Below are 8,676 nucleotides of genomic sequence, written 5' to 3'. Positions count from 1 at the left end.
CCGGACAATCTTTTTTCCGGATGCCCCAAACAATCGGAAAGGGGATTCATCAGAGAAAATGACTTTACCCCAGTCCTCAGCAGTCCAGTCCCTGTACCTTTTGCAGAATTTCAGCTGAAGCTACTTTAGGAGGTTCTGGTTTTGCTGGACTTTCTTTGGTCCTTTTGTGGCAGGGCTGAAATGCAGTGGAAATGGGTTTTTTGGGATTAAGTTCATTTTCATGGCAAAGAGGGACTAATTAATTGCAATTAATCTGATCACTCTTCATTATATTCTGGAGTTTATGCAAATTGCCATCATAAAAACTGAGGCAGCAGACTTTGTGAAAATTAATATTTGTATCATTCTCTTTTGGCCACGGCTGTATTTGTATTTTATGATTTCTTCATTATGACCCCTTGCAGCCCTTTTATTTTGTGCCTTCCGCATTGTGTTCATTATTATTAATAAATGCCTGATGTCTTAATCTCAAGTGGGTCGTCTCCTTTTTTCTCGCCTACACTACGCAGAATGAACATGCAAACTCCATAAATGCAAAAATAGGCAAACTCAACACACACAGAAAGAACATGCCAAATCTCACATGCAAGTTCCTCACATGCAAGCTCCATGCATGCAAGCTCCTCACATGCAAGCTCCTCACATGCAAGCTCCACGCATGCAAGCTCCTCACATGCAAGCTCCTCACATGCAAGTTCCTCACATACAATCTCCTCACATGCAAGCTCCACACATGCAAGCTCCTCACATGCAATCTCCTCACATGCAAGCTCCACACATACAAGCTCCTCGCATGCAAGCTCCACGCATGCAAGCTCCTCGCATGCAAGCTCCACGCATGCAAGCTCCTCGCATGCAAGCTCCTCGCATGCAAGCTCCACGCATGCAAGCTCCTCGCATGCAAGCTCCTCACATGCAAGCTCCTCACATACAAGCTCCTCACATGCAAGCTCCATACATGCAAGCTCCACACATACAAGGTCCTCGCATGCAGGCTCCACGCATGCAGGCTCCACGCATGCAAGCTGCAAACATGCAAGATCCTCACAATAAGCTGGGGTTAGAAAGCAATAACCTAAGCTGGGGGGTGTGAGGACACCACGCTGCCCTGTGTAATCCACAAGGAGCACGTGTTTGTGTTTGCTGGTGCTGCTGAGGAAGCAGAGAATAAGGGAGCCTAGTAGCCGTAAATAATGATAGTAACTGACATTAGTACTGACATTATATATAGTAAAGATAAATATTAAGTGTTTTTTTGCAGATGTAAAACTGGTGACCAGGGTTCTGAATATCATTCTTGTATTTAAAATGAATTCAAATGCTTTATTTAATATGTTCTAAGTGATTGAAAAAAATACCATCCATTCTGTTTGCACTTAACTGTGTGAGTGTGCCCTGCGATGGGCTGGCCCCCCTATCCTGGGTTGATCCCTGCCTCGTGCCCATTGCTTCTGGGATAGGCTCCGGACCCCCCGCGACTCAGTAGGATAAGCGGGTTGGAAAATGGATGGATGGATGGATGTTTCCTCAATCATTACAAAATTTTAAGAAGGTTGAAGAGGCTGATCATGTTGCTGAAAAATATTTGAAAGGTATTACAGTCTCATGATCATTAACAACACGCTTCAAGAACAGCTTCTTCCTCAGAGCTATCAGACTTTTCAACTTCTCCTCCTGTTTATAACCATAATCAAGAATGAAATGCTAACCTTTGCATCAGCACAGGCTTATCAATCTTTCTGCACAGTAAAATTGCACATTGCATGTGGTGTACGATGGGTGTATGTTATACATTATATACCCAAATGTATGTTGTCTGTATTGTGCCTGTGTCAACCTTCTCCATTTTACTACGTGAATATGCACAAACTTCTGTATTTATCACGTCCCTGCATTTACTCCTGTTGTGCATCGTGCATCTTGCATATATTCTGTCAGCTTCATGCCCTCTGAGCCTGTCGTCATGGTGTCTCCTGCAGCAGCGAGCTGTGCTGTGGCCATGGAGCAAAAAAGATTTTTATTCCGAATCAAACCATCAACCAAGAACATCGGGGCATCTTTAGTACTTTTCTTTACAATTATCATCTCCAATTTCTCTTAACCTAGGGGCGGCATGGTGGTGCAGTGGTTAGCACTGTTGCCTCGCACCTCTGGGACCCGGGTTCGAGTCTCCGCCTGGGTCACTTGTGAGGAGTTTGCATGTTCTCCCCATGTCGTCGTAGGGTTTCCTCCGGGTACTCCGGTTTCCCCCCACAGTCCAAAAACATGCTGAGGCTAATTGGAGTTACTAAATTGCCCGTAGGAATGCATGTGAGAGTGAATGGTGTGTGAGTGTGTCCTGCGATGGGCTGGCCCCCCATCCTGGGTTGTTCCCAGCCTCGTGCCCATTGCTTCCGGGATAGGCTCCGGACCCCCCGCGACCCAGTAGGATAAGCGGTTTGGAAAATGGATGGATGGATGGATGGCTCTTAATCTCCCTCCCTGACATGTGCAAATGTCTGACATCCTCTGCAGTATTTGTTAATATTTCTCACAATAAAACTTCCTCTTTTTCAGTCTGTATTAAGTTTCACAACAAGTTAAGTTCACCTGTTCAGCTTTACCAATGACAGTCAGCTTATCTCTCCACTTCATATACTGTGTAACTCGAAGTCTCTTGATCTGTGGAATGTCTCCCATATTTGGACTTTTCTTAATAATGGCATAATGAGAGCTGTGGGCAGAGAGAGCTTTGAAATGGGGTAAAGAGGAAGGAATTTAAGCTGCATTACAAGACGCCCCTATAAGGAAACCGACAGTAGCCATCATGATTAATGCACTTTTCAAATAAAATATATTTAGACAACATATGATTTCTTGTCACCAAATATTGGATTATGACAGTCAAATCCTAAAACAAACACAAAGGAAAAATAGGAAGCCAGTTACTCAATGTTGTTATAGAGTTTTAAATGTTTTTAAAATCTAAAATAGCAGTGACGCACATTACTAAAGTGAGTTTGAAAAAAAATAAACACAAGTAAGTTCTAAGCTAAATTCCTCTTCAAGAAACTGGTTATTTGTGTGTTTGCAGAGTTGACAGGAGATTATTGGAGTTAAAAGTGCTTTAACTAATGTCCAAATCAATGTGATTTTTTAAGCCTATAAAAACATTACAGTGAAACGTCTGCCTCTGTATAAGGAACAGCTGTCTGCTGGTGAGTTCCTTCCATTTTGCATGGGTGTGATATTTTCCTTACATAGGCTGGTTAAATGAACTGGTGTTGCTAAGCTGCGGATTATTTATGTGCCCATTATGGGATGTCATCCAGTACGTTTCCCTGCTCTGTGGCCAGTCAGTTATGGGCTCAGTGTTCACTGCAGCCTGTACTGGATAAGGAGCTATAGAGGATGGAGGGAGTATGTGTGTATTCTTATTGTCATGAGCTGACAGGAGGTAGGATCGTAGGTCCCTGCATTGCCGTGGCTAAGCATTCTCCAGCTTCATGGCTTTATGAGTCCCATTGCACAGACAGAGAATTTGCAGGTTACGTTATGCTATATATAAACAGGAAGTGACATTAGTGTGTCTTGTGTTTCCTCAGCATCAATATCAGGCATGAAGTGCAAAGAAAATGCCCATTTGTGTTTATTTCTGTTTGTTTATTTATATACGTTTATTTGCTAAATGACCTGGTTTGTGTGGCACATGACTTTGCCATTTGAGGTTATTTAGTTTCCACCGAGTCTGATCAGTTCATAATTCTTAAATCAGCAGCGGAATCCAATATACATGAACTCTATCCTAGTCAGTGCCAATGATGACGTGTCAAACCCTGTCAACACCACTTCTCAGCAAAACGCAGAGCAATCGGCCCATCCAAGATAAATCTAATCAAAGGAACAGAGTATAAGGGTTTTGTTTTAGGACAAATTGTATCAGGCAAGAAGCAAAGAAGGATTTTAATTTAGGATGATTTTTCCAGAGAGGAAGCAAAGCGCAGGTTCGTTTAGGATAAAATGTGTTAGATGCAAAGCAAAGCAGAGGAGGTTGGGTCCCATGTGACCAGCGGCCTGGGAGGGATCTTCAGTGCAGTGCCAGAGAGTAGAGGTGAGGACACCTTGTCAACCCAAGCTGAGGAAATAATGTCAGTTACAATCTGGAGGAATTTACTTTGTGTGTTTGCATTTTATTTACACCGAAAAACTAGATTAACTGAGGTATGATTTAGTCATGGTTTAGAGAAAAACTGAAGTCTCTTGAATTTTCCATCTGTAGGAGTCATTCATTGCATGCCGATTCAAGCTAGTTCTGATGTTTATAAAATTAAGACATATCTAATGCCTACTTGTTTCAGTGTTAAGCCATAATCATGTATGTACATCCAGAAAACAATATACATCCATCTGTGCACGGATGGACAAGCAAGTGTGGATGTTCATGTTTCACAGAACAAGAAGTAACAGCCGCACACTGCACTGCACTGCACTGCACTGCACTGCTCCCCGGGCGCTAAATTAGCTGCCCCCTGCTATGTCATGAAGTCACACATGGGTTAAATGCAGAGGACACATTTTGTCGTTGTGCACTGTGGTGTATCAACACTGATCACTAAATTCTATTTTCAACAAAGCAAATGTTGACCAAATAAACTTTGCAAAAGGCCTTAATATTTTGTAGCAGCAGTATAAACGTAAACCAGAACTGTATGAAGGGCCATTGCAGCATCTCAATATGGGGAGTAGCGTTAGTCAAGCTAGGAGCCCTATAAAGACAGAATTTCAAGAAATTACATTTACGGATATAAGACGGGCAACATGTCTGTTATTTGCATTTTAGCCAGCTTTCAGGATGGACAAAGTTGCCCCCCCCCATCCTGGCAGTAATGGACTATTCCTACTCTGAGACTTCATGCTACCCAGCTTAGTTTTAACACATGAGTCTTGTTTCCCTGCCAAGCAAACCAGCACCAAGTCGCCCAAGAGAAGAACAAAACAGTACAAAGGTGCAAGACTAACATTACATATCATATGTATTTCAAACTATCCTGCTCGAGTGGTAGACAAATTATGAACAGACATGGAGAGAACGCAATTAAATTAATGTATGCCAAAATTCAAGACTAACCTTAGCCTCAGCTTCTTAAACTTAACTGAACGATCTGCAGATTTTACCAACAGCTCTCCCACTGCATCGTATTACTTGAAAACTTTTTTTTCTTCAAGTCAAGTAGATTTTATTGTCTTCTAATCTATTTATGGCAGTAAAGTGATATGAAATTTTGGCGCAATTTAGAACAAAATAAGGGCTATGCATTATACATAAGGGGGTTCTATATATATAGGGACGCTTTACAGATATACATAAATATGCAAACATTTTAAATACGGTGCAATTTCACAAAGCAAACAATAGCAACAGTACAAAAACACATAGACTGCAATTATATAGGAGATTCAAAGACACCAGCTGTGTGCGGGAAAGAGGCAGAGCAGAGATGAACATCTAAGCAGCAGATTCAATGAACACATTTACAGAATAAAGTGTCTGCAGTAGTTGGTGATACGGGACTTACAGAAAGTGGCTGGTGTAAAGAGCAGCGTGATCCTGGTGAGCGGAGGAAGCTGAAGGAAGCTGAAGGAAGCTGAAGCTGTTTAGTAGTGGAACAGCTTGTGTAAAGCAGCATCTCCTGCATTTATTGTGCCTTGTATTTCTTCTCTGCATTACACCCTAATTGTTAGCTCTCCGTTTTGATGGCGTCTCCAACATTAGCAAACTTTACCAACAAACATTTCCTCCGGCCTGAAGTCATGTGGCAACGAAGATTCTGTTTCTGATTCAAATCAGCAACCAAGAACACTGGGGCGTCTTCAGTGCTTTTCCTCAGTCACCACCTTCAGTACCTCTTACTATGAGAGCCGTCACCGGAGAAGGAGTCAGGTGTGTGATTTGAACTAAATAAGGACACATGCACACCTTCGCAGCTCAGGGACAGTGAGTGCAGGGGGGGTAGAAAAGAGGTGAATATGAGCAAACTTAACACCGTTACTTTATTTCAGTGATATTCTAAGTAATTCTGACTTAGAATCTAATATTCTAAGTAATTCTGACTCAGGGAGATGAATCAAGTGATACCAGGTTTATGTCTAGGCTGAAAACATCATTTTGGACACCAAGGGTCAAAAATTCATTTTTTGCAGTATTACCATCAAATTTGAGCATGTAGTTCCTGAGGCTTGTGACTTTCCCTCCATTGTGCTGCTAGGTTGATATGAAGGTGTACAGACGGGTAGACGGGGCCACAATAAAACACATAATTTTCCACTAAAACACTTACATTTACAGTGTTTTTACACCATAATACTAGCATTCTTAGTAGTTCTGTTGTGCTGCAGAAGAACCTCGCAAGCGTCACACGAGACGACTTTTATTCCTGCGGTCAAAGTGGTTCAAGAGCAGTAAGCAGTATATTTCTCAAAATACCAGGGTGCTGCTATTAGTGGTTTTAGTCTTCCTCTGTGAAATGTGCTGAAGTATGTCTCCTTTGTGATACTGATAACAATTATTCACGACAAAACTTCCTCTTTTTCAGTCTGTATTACATTTCACACACAGTTAATTCAGCCTGTCATGCTGTGCCCATTGGAATCAGCTTATCTCTCCATCTCATATACTGTTTAACTCAAAGTCTCTTGATCTGTGGAATGTCTCCCATATTTGGACTTTTCTTAATAATGGCAACGGCAGCACATGGTAAGTAAGATATAACAGTTACTGAGCTATGTGGCACGATATCTGTTTACAAGGCTAATATATATGTACTGCTTGTTAATAGGAAAAAGTCCGTCTGAAGTATCTGTCACTGAAAGCTCAATCCAAAATGCATTGAGTCGTGCTGCCAGTGCTAGTTACTCCTTCATTGAAAGTCTGTAGAGCTCATTAAGTGAGAGCTGTGTGGTACAGAAAGCTTAGATATTATGGAAGGAGGAAGGAATTTAAGCTGCATTACAAGACGTTCCTGTAAAGAAACAGAGATTAAAAGGGGTAGCACTTTCTGTGAAGCCCTGTTTTATAATGCATAATACATACTTTCTTAATGCATTATACTGAAATTAATAAATTATTATGAACACAGCTATAAATCTTTACGAAAAGGCATGATGAATCATGTTTATTACTGTAAGTAGCATGAATGCTCTATGAAACTCTCATCTATAATGCACTATAAAGACCTTATAAAAAAGAATTATAATGATCAGTATTAGAATTACAAATGCTTTGTGCTGCATTATGGAGCTTCACAGTGCATTCATAATGCACTATAATGATCAGTTTTAGAATTATGGATACTTTGTAATGCATTATGGAGCTTCATAGAGCATTCATAATGCATAATCAACATGGCTATAATGTGTTATGCCTTTTTTATAGATAGTTACAGCTGTGTTTATAATACTTTATAAATGCATTATGAAGGTATCTATCATGCATTATGACGACTGCTTTAAATAAAGTGTCACCAGTGGTTTTCGTATAGCAATGAAAAAATGTTTGTCTGGATATTTAGGTTCAGCAAAGACTCAGTATGAACGACCGAGAGGGTAGAAAATAACATGAGCAGAGTGTATCACCTCACCCAGCTTATTAACACAGACAGTGGACTTAATAATTAATTAAGTTTTAAAATCAAATATATTTAAATCAGGCCTGTAGCCAGGAATTAATTTCGAGGAGGGCCTGGCAAATTTCAAGGGGGGTTCAAAATTGTTATTTTGCTAACCAGCTCCATGCCTGGACAGGAGCAAACAAATCGCGAGGTGGGTTGAAGCCTGTAATTTTACCGAGCTACATGCTCAATTTCTAGTCATGAAACGTATTGAATTATCTCAAGTAAAACCTAAAACAAACACAATGGAAAAAGAGGAACCTGTTTACTCAATATTATAATAGTGTATTTTAAACATTTTTAAATGTAAAATACTTGTGTTGCACATTGCTAAAGTGACTGAAAAAAACGATCATGACTGCAAATTAAAGGGGTAGGTTCTACGCGGAACTGAAAGTTGGGTCATTCTTATCGAATCACTCAGAGGGTCCCAGGTCACCCTCTCAAATCCCCCTGAAAAAGTTCACAGGTGCTCCTACACCAAACTTAAGGAGAAATACGAAATATTAAGTCTGTATCTCTATAATATACGATAATAATATATAATAATATAATAGGTTTGAAACTACAGTTTTTGGAATTTTAATTAATTTAGCATTTTGCTGAAAAAGCCTTTCGGTTCAAATTCCGACATTCATAGCTCCTTTGAAATGGCATGTAGAGCTTAGAATTATTGTGATTACACTGTAGAATTCGGAAATACAGTCAGATCTACTGTATCTTATGTACTTTTCCTCCTACAAAGTCTGTAACAAAACGACTACAAACAATATGCTAGATAAATCATTCAGTTTTTCTCCTGTCATTTATGACACTTTAGGCCATGTGTATGCAGTAACCAATCTACTATTGTAGGAGTGTTGGAATTATGTTTTTAAATGGACTCGATTGTCATATTTCCTCAGAATTGCCCATTTTCATGTTCTCATTTACCATGTGAGCAGTTAACCATCATGATCATATTTTTACTTTGTATGCTTATATACCTGAATATGATCTGACAAAAAACTGTTGCTGTTGTTGAGCTTCC

This window comes from Brienomyrus brachyistius, chromosome 10 (genome assembly GCF_023856365.1).
Source record: "Brienomyrus brachyistius isolate T26 chromosome 10, BBRACH_0.4, whole genome shotgun sequence".
NCBI classification, from domain to species: Eukaryota; Metazoa; Chordata; class Actinopteri; order Osteoglossiformes; family Mormyridae; genus Brienomyrus; species Brienomyrus brachyistius.
This window is presented reverse-complemented; position numbering follows the sequence as displayed.